The sequence below is a fragment of the Carlito syrichta genome, unplaced genomic scaffold, assembly GCF_000164805.1.
Source record: "Carlito syrichta isolate Samal-C Ts95f unplaced genomic scaffold, Tarsius_syrichta-2.0.1 Scaffold312208, whole genome shotgun sequence".
NCBI lineage: Eukaryota > Metazoa > Chordata > Mammalia > Primates > Tarsiidae > Carlito > Carlito syrichta.
Genome location: NW_007256304.1, coordinates 154,614 through 164,434, shown reverse-complemented (window position 1 = coordinate 164,434; position 9,821 = coordinate 154,614). Strand labels below are relative to the sequence as shown.

Here is a 9,821-nt window from a genome sequence, read left to right as displayed (position 1 = left end):
CTGGCCTCCCCCTCAGCTGACAGTGAACACGTCCCCGCCAGCAGCGGGGCCTGGCACCCTTCGTGTAGGTGAGGCTAGGCCGGGACACTGGGGACTTGTTCCATCTGCGACCTCACCCGCTGAGCCCTCTGGGAACAACCCCTCTTTCCACGTGTTCGGGACCCAAAAGTGTGGTGGGGAGGAGCCGACTTACTGGCGAGGTACTGTTCCCCATCCCTCGTTTCTTCATCCCAAGGCTACATCACAACATTGAGGAACAATTTCTCTTTATAGCTATGTAAATCAATATATTCCCACCAGAAAGTGTGATAGATGAATTGTTGAGTTTCACAGGTGTATGAAAGCATCCATTACATTTGTTTTTTGAGTCCATCCCACGCTATCACCCAGGAAGGAGTGCAGTGGCACCCACACGCCCAACTCAGAATCAACCTGCTGGGTTCCGGGGATCCTTCCACCTCAGTCGTTCAAGTAGCTATAAGTACAGGCACACGCTATCACACCCAGCTAATTCTTTTTTTTTTATTGTAGAGAGGAGGTCTTGCCAAGGTGCCTGGACTGGTCTTGAACATGTGGGCTCAGATGAACCACTCACCATGGCCTCCCAAGCCTAGCTGATAATAGTTTCAATAAATTATTTTTTAATGCTGAATTTAGTAACAAGAATGTAACTCTCCATGGACCAAGGTTGAATTTAGTTATATGGACTGGCTCCAATTTCCTGTTACTTGGGTCAATAAGGAAGAGTAGATCTGGAGAAGCACACTGGTAGATAACAGGTTTACCACCATATTACAAAGCCACTAGAAAAAACACATCAAGTGGTCAATCTTCCCAGAAACTTCCAACTATTGAAAAGGGTAAAGGATTGAATCAGCACCATGTGGTCAGTACAAAGATGGAGATGTCCATGGTACCTGACATTTTGCTGTTGTGAGTTCTGATGCTACTGCTTAAGAGAGCATTCACAGACAGAATTGTTGCTGCTTCATTATTATTTCTGTTGGTTTGTCATTGTTAAAAATAACCATATTGGTTTTCTTTGTCTGTTGTTTTTTCTGTTATACCCAGGATGGAGTGCAGTGGGACACTCATGGCTACTGCAACCTTGACCTGCTGACCACAGGCAATACTTCCACATCAAACTTCAGGCATGTGCCACCACACCCAGCTAACTGTATGATTTATTGCTGAAATGAAGTCTTCCCAAGTTGCCCATGCAGGTCTGGAACCCCTGGGCTCACGCAATTCTCTCACCTCATTTCCCAAACTACTAGAATTACAGTTATGAGCCATGGCACCCAGCTATCCCCCATGTGATCCTAACATGGTGACATTGTCAAGCTGAGAGTTGCCAGATATGTTCATGAAAACTTGAACTCAGAAGGGAGGTCACCTGTTCTGCTCTGCTGGGGTGTGGCCAGGCAAGTAAGCCAGTGCGGCCATATATTCATTGCTGTAGGAGAAATTGCCAGTATTTCTGGCAAGGGAGGGTTCTTGTGGTAAGGAAAGAATTAACTCACACTTTGCACTCCTTGCAGGAGCTGTTTTTGAATCTGTCTCCTGTGACAAAAGACAGAGAAAGGTAGACTTTATCGCCCCTTCTGTACCCTCCTGCTTGTGGGTGTGGTGGTAGCAAGGAAAGGATTGTGCTTATGTTAAAAGCATATACTGGCCACCCATCATAGCTTATGCCAGGAATTCTATCACTTAGGGAGATTGATGGGAGAGGATTGCTTGAGGCCAGGAGTTTGAGACCTACCTCTACAACATACCATATTCATGTCACTATAAAAATAATTACTGAAAAATTAGACAGGATTATTAGAAAAGGCCTGTAGTTCCAGCTACATTGGAGGCTGAGATGGAAGGATTGCCTGAGCCCAGGAGTGCAAGGCTGTGGTGATTAATGATGATGCCACTTCACTTCTGCCTGGGTGACAGAGTGAGACGAACAAAAAATAAAGATGTTCAATTTAATTTTAAAATAAAGGCATATTTTCAACATAGAGGTGTGATTTGTCCAGATCATCTCACCTGAAAGAAATCACAGATAGCCAGGCTGTGTGGCTCAGGCTGTAATCTGAGCATTTTGGGAGGCCAAGGAAAGAGAACTGCCTGAGCCCACAGGTTCAAGACCAGCCCAGGCAGCTTTGCATAACCTCTTCTCTACAATACATTAAAAATTGGCCAAGCGTAGTTCAGCCTGCAGTTATGGCTACTTGGAAGACTGAGGCAGAAGGATTGTCTAGGCCCAGCAGGTCATTGCTGGGTTGTCTGTGAGCATGTCACTGCACTCCAGCCTGGGCAAAGGAGTGAGACTTTGACTTAAAAAAAAATCCCAGGGAAGTGAATTTTCCCTGTGAGCAGTATATGCCACTTCTTCTCTTTGATGTAAATATAGCACTCAAAATTGTGCATGCTGTTTTGATGCCCAAATTTATGCTGTATCATTCACAAAAAGTGTGTATACTGGCAGACTTAATGTATTAGAGAATATTTTTGCTACAAATTATCTCCTTGCATAATTTTAGTTGTCAGCTGGATCCTTGTTAATTTTTTTGATTTATTGTAGAAATGAGGTTTCAGCTGGGCTCGGTGGCTGTAATCCCGTGCTTTGGGAGGCTGAGGTGAGTGGATTACCTGAGCTCCGTGGGTTTGAGACTCGCCTGGGTGACTTGGCAAGACCTCATCTGTACAATAAATCAAAAATCAGTCAGGTGTGGTAGCACACGCCTGTTTCTGACTACTCGGAAGACTGAGGCAGAAAGATTGCCAGAGCCCAGCAGGTCGAGGCCGGGGGAGCCACTGCACTCCAGTCTAGGCGACAGAGTGAGACTCTAACTCCAAAAAAAAGAAAGAAAGAAATGAGGTCTCACCAATTTGCCTGGGGCAGCCTCGTACCTGTGGGCTGCATCCTCTTACCTCAGCCTCGCAAAGTGCTGGCATTATAAGCACGAACCACTGCACCCAACATTAGATATTTAAACTTTTCCAGACATCTATCTATATCTTGCCTGAAATTTGTAAAAAAAGAAACTTTTCGACGTGTATTGATAAAATACATTTTACGGTGAATAACTGGAGCTAAAATAAGTGGATCCATTTTTTTGGCAAAGGGTATATAAACCTAGATAGGAGAGGCACTGACACACAGACAAGCCTGAATTAAGTGTCAAGTCAGGCCATCCTATGACTTGGGATGGCTTCTTTCACAATCCTGCTAATTGAATTGCCTGGTGACTACCCTCTCAGGAGACACTGAACTTGCTCTCCCGTGTGCCTGAGAGGCTTCATATGGGTTCTTACACGTTCTCATTAGGTAAGATATTGTATAATCTGGGATTTTTTTATTCCTTTCACAAGTGAAACTTAAAAAACTTAAAATAAACTTAGTTCCATTTTGCCTGAGCATTGCCATTTTTCCTTAGACTGACATGCTTTGAATCAAGCACAGGCTAGGCATAGTTAATTTCCAATAAGCAGGTTTTAGGAGGAATTAACACATTTTAAGATTACATTTTTCTGCAGGCCAAGAGGCAGCCTACCTCATTTTCCTTAAAATATCTCCATCAGATGCAAAACCAGGGCAACCCAACCATGCAAACTTTCAACTCGAGGTTTATATACTAATCTCTAGGAAATTTTCAGGTTCCTTGTCAAGGGGGAGTCAAAGATCACCTCTTGACTGGCTGAACTCATAGAAATTATAATGAGACCACTTTTTGGTCAAGAAGTTTGTGGATTTAAACATCTCACAAGTCTCTTATTGGAAATACCCTTCCCCTTGTCTCCTTCTATCTAGCCCATCACCTGAGGGCATGAGATGATAATGTCTGGAACCAGCAAAATATAAAACCCATGTGGTTGCAGTCTGCATTAAAGACCCATGGCCCTGGACAGTCCTGTGGACTTAAGCCCCCTTTTCCCAAAGGCCTTTAAAAAACCCAGTTCTTGGCCCTTCCACACCTCACTTGCCTCCATCTGCCCCCTTTCCCATCTGCAAAAGGTGGTTATTAAACTTTACTTCTTTTTCCTCTCTCCTTTGTTGCAATCTTGTATTATTCCTTGACAGTGGTTCACCTCACTGCAGTTTACACTTTCACAGAGGGCAGGAATCATTTCTGTCTTTTTCCCTAAAGACCAGCAATGTGTGTAAAAATGCAAAGAAACCACTCACCTAATAAACTTAAATGTATTTCCTATAAATTACTATCTTGGAAAAAGACAAATGTTAGACTAAAACAGCAGCGAATGTAACCATGAAATGTCAAAATATGGCATGGTAGCTAGCACAGGTAAGACATCGACAGATACATTTCCCATAGGCTGCTTTTAGGAAGCATTCAAACATTTCAAAATCACATTTTACTGTAGGCCAATTTGGCAGCCTTTCCCACTTTTTGGCAATTCAAAAGGAAATCTCATAAGATGTAAGAATAGAACCCATAATAATAATCACTACGAATCTTTCAGCATGGGTGTGGTGGCTCTTGCCAATGATCCCAGCACTTTGGGATGAGAAGATGACAGAATTTCCTGAGCATATAGTTTCCAAACTTTCCACAGCAACTTGGGGAGCCCTCATCTCCCCAACAAATAAAAAAATTATGCAGGCATGGTGGTGCACACTTGTGGTTCCAGCAACTTAAAAGGCTTAAGTGGAAGGTTCGCAAGTAGGTTGAGGTGGTGGTGGCCATGAGTGTGACAATACTCTACCACCAGGGGTAATAGTGAGACTCCTAAAACAATAAAACCTGGGTTCGGTAACTCAAGCTGCAATCCCAAGGCGAGAGGATTGTGTGAACCTGTGTGTTCGAGGCAAGTCTGGGCAATTTGGCGAGACCTTGTCTCTGTAATAAATAAAAAATTATTCAGGTGTGGTAGCACATGTCTGTAGTCCACATAAAACAGGAAGTGGCCACAAAATTATTGATTAATACATTATGTGCCAGACTGAGAATACAACAAAAAATTACATATATAATATATATATATAGTCAAGTGTTTTATCACATAAACAAAGATCTGAGTACTACAGGTACTCACTCATAAGTGGACTCTGAACATTTATCAGAATACTATGAGAAAGTGATTGGCAGTAGTGGAACACTGCCATGGTGGGGGATTTACATGAATAAGGGTCCCCAAGCTTTACATGTACAATGACCCCTTATGACCTAACCCTGAATTGTACCCTACCTTCTATTTTATTCTATTTTATTTTATATTCATTTATTTATCTCTTCATGTATTTATCTGTTTGCTTGTTTGTTTGGTTATTTATTTATTTTCAGTTGGAGTCTCACTCCGTCACCCAGACTGGAGTGCACTGGCCAGTTCTGGCCACTGCAGCCTCCACCTGCTAGGCTCTGGTGATCCTTCCACCTCAGCCTTCCAAGTAGCTGCAACTACAGATGCCTGCTATGATGCCCAGCTAATTTTTGATTTATTGTAGAGATGAGATCTTGCCAAGTTGGCCAGACAGGTCTCGAACACGCGGGCTCTGGCAATTCACTCACCTCAGCCTCCCAAGGCATGAGATTACAGGCTGAGCCACCAAACCCAGCTTTATTTTATTTTTTTGAGTTGGAGTTTCTCTCTGTTGTCCAGCGTGCAGTGTATAGGCAGACTTCTGGCTATCACAGTCTCGCCCTGCTGGGCCCTGGTGATCCTTGCATCTCAGCCTTCCAAGTAGCCAGAGCTACATGTTTTCACTACCACACCTGGCTATATTGTTGATGTATTGTAGAGATGAAGTCTTGCCAAATTGCCCAGGAATGTTTTCAACCCGCGGCCTCAGGCAATCCACTCCACTCGGCCTCCCAAAGTGCTGAAATTACAGGTTGAGCCTCCGAGCTCAGCCATACCCTACATTTTAAAATACGAATAATAGGAAAAAAGAAAGGGGAAACCACAGAAACCCGGTGTCCATGGATGAAGAAAATATCAGTGCACAATTTGTTTCATATTAAGGATTTCAAGTCATTTTTTTGTGGAGAAATCACATTTGAATAGAAATGTAAAAATTAGTAGAAACATTGTGTCAGCATGTCATGTTGCAACATTACAGCATGATCAAGTTCCTTTGATGTCAGGGATGTTTAGGAGATCAACATTTGGGAATCCATCAATACAATTAGTCACATTAAAACATATAATCTTGCTAATACATTAAAAAGATGTGAAATTTACAAAAAAATTTACACTTAAAGATCAAATTATAAAGAAGTATAAAATATTTCTGAAACACATGAAAAATAGTAGAAATGAAAAATAAAATAATGAAAATACATGATTGGGAAGAAAGATTAAATGGTATCATTAAGTCAATAATCTTCTAATCAGTTTATCAATTCAGTTTGATACTAATATACAAACAACTGTGTGTTCTGAAGAAAACAAATTTTCTTGCAAACACTATTTAAATTGGAAATCCATAAAACGTTTCAAAGATGTTATCATACATAATGAGAACTTGAAAAGTAAAACACTGTGATAGTGACTTTTAAAAAAAGGCAGAAAGTGGAATACTGCTGGGGAAGTGTGAGGCATACCTCATCAACAAGTGAACCTGCATAATGGACATTAGTATACATAGCCCTGAATTGTAATCCACATCTTAAAAATAAATAAAGACTGAAAAATCAAGGGAATATACAGTTTTAATGTAGAATAAGATATATATGATGGCCAGGCATAGTGGCTAGTGCCTATAATCCCAAAACTTTGGGAGAAAGAGGTGAGAGGATTGATTGCCTGAGCCCATAGGTTCGAGAACAGCTTGGACAATTTGACAAGACCTCATCTCTACAATAAATTAAAATTTAGATGGGGATGGAGATGTGTGCTGGTAGTTTCAGCTACTTGAGTTGAGGTGGAGGATCACTTGAGCCCAGCAGGTTGACACTATGGGGGATGGAGGATGCTACTGCACTCTAGCTTGGGTGACAGAGTGAGACTCCAACTTTAAAAATAAGAAAACACATGAGTATCAGTCAAGGTTTGCACGCTCTAAAATCATGACATTCCAGTAGGAAAACAGACACAGTCCCTGACCTGGAACACATTTACCTGAGAACCAGCCATTTCTGCCACAACTTCCTCTGGCATTTCTTATCAGATGAGATTATCTGGACAAGTCACATCTATATGTTGAAGATATGCTTTATTTTTAAAACATTAAATTAAATGTTTTTTATGAGTCTGAGTATCACTTTGTAACCCAGGCAGGCGTGAAGTGTCTCCACAGAGCTTATCACCATCTTGACCTGCTGAGCTCAAAAGATTCTTCCTTCTCAGGCTCCCAGGAATCTGAAACTACAGGCATGTGCCACTACTCTTGGCTAAATTGTTTCAGCTTTTATATCTACATGAATGTGCTATGTTGTTCAGGTTAACCTCAAACTTCTGGGTTCAAACAACCCTCTCTCCCCACCCACTACCTGGATGAAAAAAAAAAAAAAAAAAAGCACACTCAATCCAAGAGGTGTCTTTAGGATGCAGGCCCCTCATCTTCTCGGTTTTAATGGTCCTCTAAATACCTTGTTCCAACTCTTTGGATGTCCCACCAGACAGAAGCTGGTTTGGACCTGGTGACAAACTGCCAATGATCCTTGAAAGGACAGACCAACAATGGGAAGCCATTTTTCATCTTGTTCTGAAACCCTGACACAATGATGAGAAAGTAGAACCTATGCTTAAAGAGAAAGGCACACTTTAGGTATAATTAACATTATCGACTTTGTCTTTTTAGAAACAGACTTATGGGTATCTGAGGTATCTCATAGCGGCATTCAAGCTTGCATAGAGTCAAGGGAATTTACAAGGCCTAGAACATCATGCATTGGGCAAGGATTGTAAAAGTCATGAAACTTGTAATTACAAAAGTTATGAACACTTCGAGGGAGAGCAGGTGGGGATTCGATCTTCCAGTAAATTGGACACTATCTACAGGGAAACCAAGGATCCCCCAAAGCTACTCACTGGGAATGCTTAGGAGATAAGGGGAGGTGCACCCTCCACTAGCTCTAAGGAATGTCATTTAGAAAGGTGCAGGAGAATTAGAATCCTTGTCATGCCCGGGGCTAGGTTAATATGGACAGACATTAATGGGTCTCTGTATCACAGGATCCTCAAGACATTCACAGGTGGTCGACAAGGAAGTCACAGCAGTCACATGCAACAATCTCCAAGAAAAGGATTTAAGCCAGGACTCTGGGGGGTGAGCTTTTCTTAATTAATCTTTTCTCCAAGTCAGGCTCGGTGGCTCAGCCTGTAATCCCGCACCTTTCGGAGGCTGAGGTGAGTGAATTGCCTGAGCCCAGGGGTTCGAGACCCGCCTGGGCAGCGAGACCTCATCTCTACAATAAATCAAAAAATCAGCTGGGCATGGTAGCGCATGCCTGTAATTACGGCTATTCGGAAGGCTGAGGTGGAAGGATCGCGGAGCCCAGCAGGTCGAGGCTGCGGTGGCCGGGAACGGCCACTGCACTCCAGTCTGGGCGACAGAGTGAGACTCCAACTCAAAAAAAATAAAAAATAAAAATAAATAAATCTTTTCTCCTCTAACCTCTGTGTATTGCATATCTTTGCAATTTACTCGGATCTCCCAGCGCGCACCTCCCACTTGCCATCCCCAGCGGTGCTGCGCCCCTTGCTCCATCCATTTTCCCTCACCCTGTCCAGTATCCTAACAAGCCTGATAACTTGGTCTAGGGATTTCCACCTGGATATTCCACATCAGGCGATTGTGGGACTATCACCCACTCCCACCTGCCCATGGCCGGCTTCCCCCGCCTCTTCTCCAAGCCTTTACTCCCAGGCCCTCCTGAGATCCCAGACTACAAGCCCTGACAGTGACTTAGGGATTCATCATCCGCTGTTGGCCCAAGGGAACCCCGGAACACTGTGCTGGAGCATCCGTTTACTATCTAGGAGAGAAGGATGGGACCAGGACCACAGCCCCTTCCCCCAGGGGCCCCTAAGCCGGTCAGACCCCGCATGACACTCCTGGGTCCCACACTTACGCAGCGCAGGTTTGCCTGGAGAAGCCTCAAGTAGGGAGAGATCACCATGGGGATAGGAACCTGGGGACCGAAGAAGACCCACCCTGTGAAGGGGGGACCCGTGGCCGAGTCGCCGGCGGGCACATGTTCAGGATCAGAATTGTGGGGGAGGTCGATCGGCCACAGCTGGGTCATCCGTGTCCATCCTGCCTCTCGTTCCCGCACCCACACACGTACTCACCATGGCCCGGCTTCTGGGTGTCCCCGCCTCCTCCCTATGAACTCCCCAGACCTGCATTTCCCAGGGCGAAAAGGGAAGACGCAAATACACGCAGTTCTCTCCGAGATGATTCGGCACATACGCAGGCCAAGAAAACAAAAGGCCCGCTCAGAACCCGGAACCCACCACCTCATTTTAATCTCTTTTCTGATTGGGCAGCTTCCAAACTAGCATCGCTGATTGGATAAGGCGACAACCCACCACCCTTCTTATCTTGAATGGCAGCAGATGTGATCCAACGAAGCACGAGGAGGCAAGAAAAAAGAAAAGCGTGTTTTTCTTGTAGCATTTTGAGGTTGAGTTGCCTCCCTGTACCGGAAGTTGGAGGGAGGAGCAGGATGTGGCGTGCGTCACGGAGCATGCTGGGAACTGTAGTACAAGAATGAGGCCTGAGCCGACCTTTGTGGCTCAGGCAGTAATCCCGCTCCTTTAGGAGGCTGAGGTGAGTGGATTGTCTAAGCCTCGGGGTTCGAGACCTGCCTGGCAAATTGGTGAGCCCTCATCTCTACAATAAATCAAAAATTAGATGAGCA

General features: G+C 44.0%; 1 pseudogene; it reads right to left on the bottom strand.

Annotated features, from left to right (window-relative positions):
• The window catches only part of LOC103272304, a 20,522-nt pseudogene extending 11,319 nt beyond the window's left edge, over positions 1-9,203 (bottom strand).
• Between the last annotated feature and the right edge of the window lie 618 nt (positions 9,204-9,821).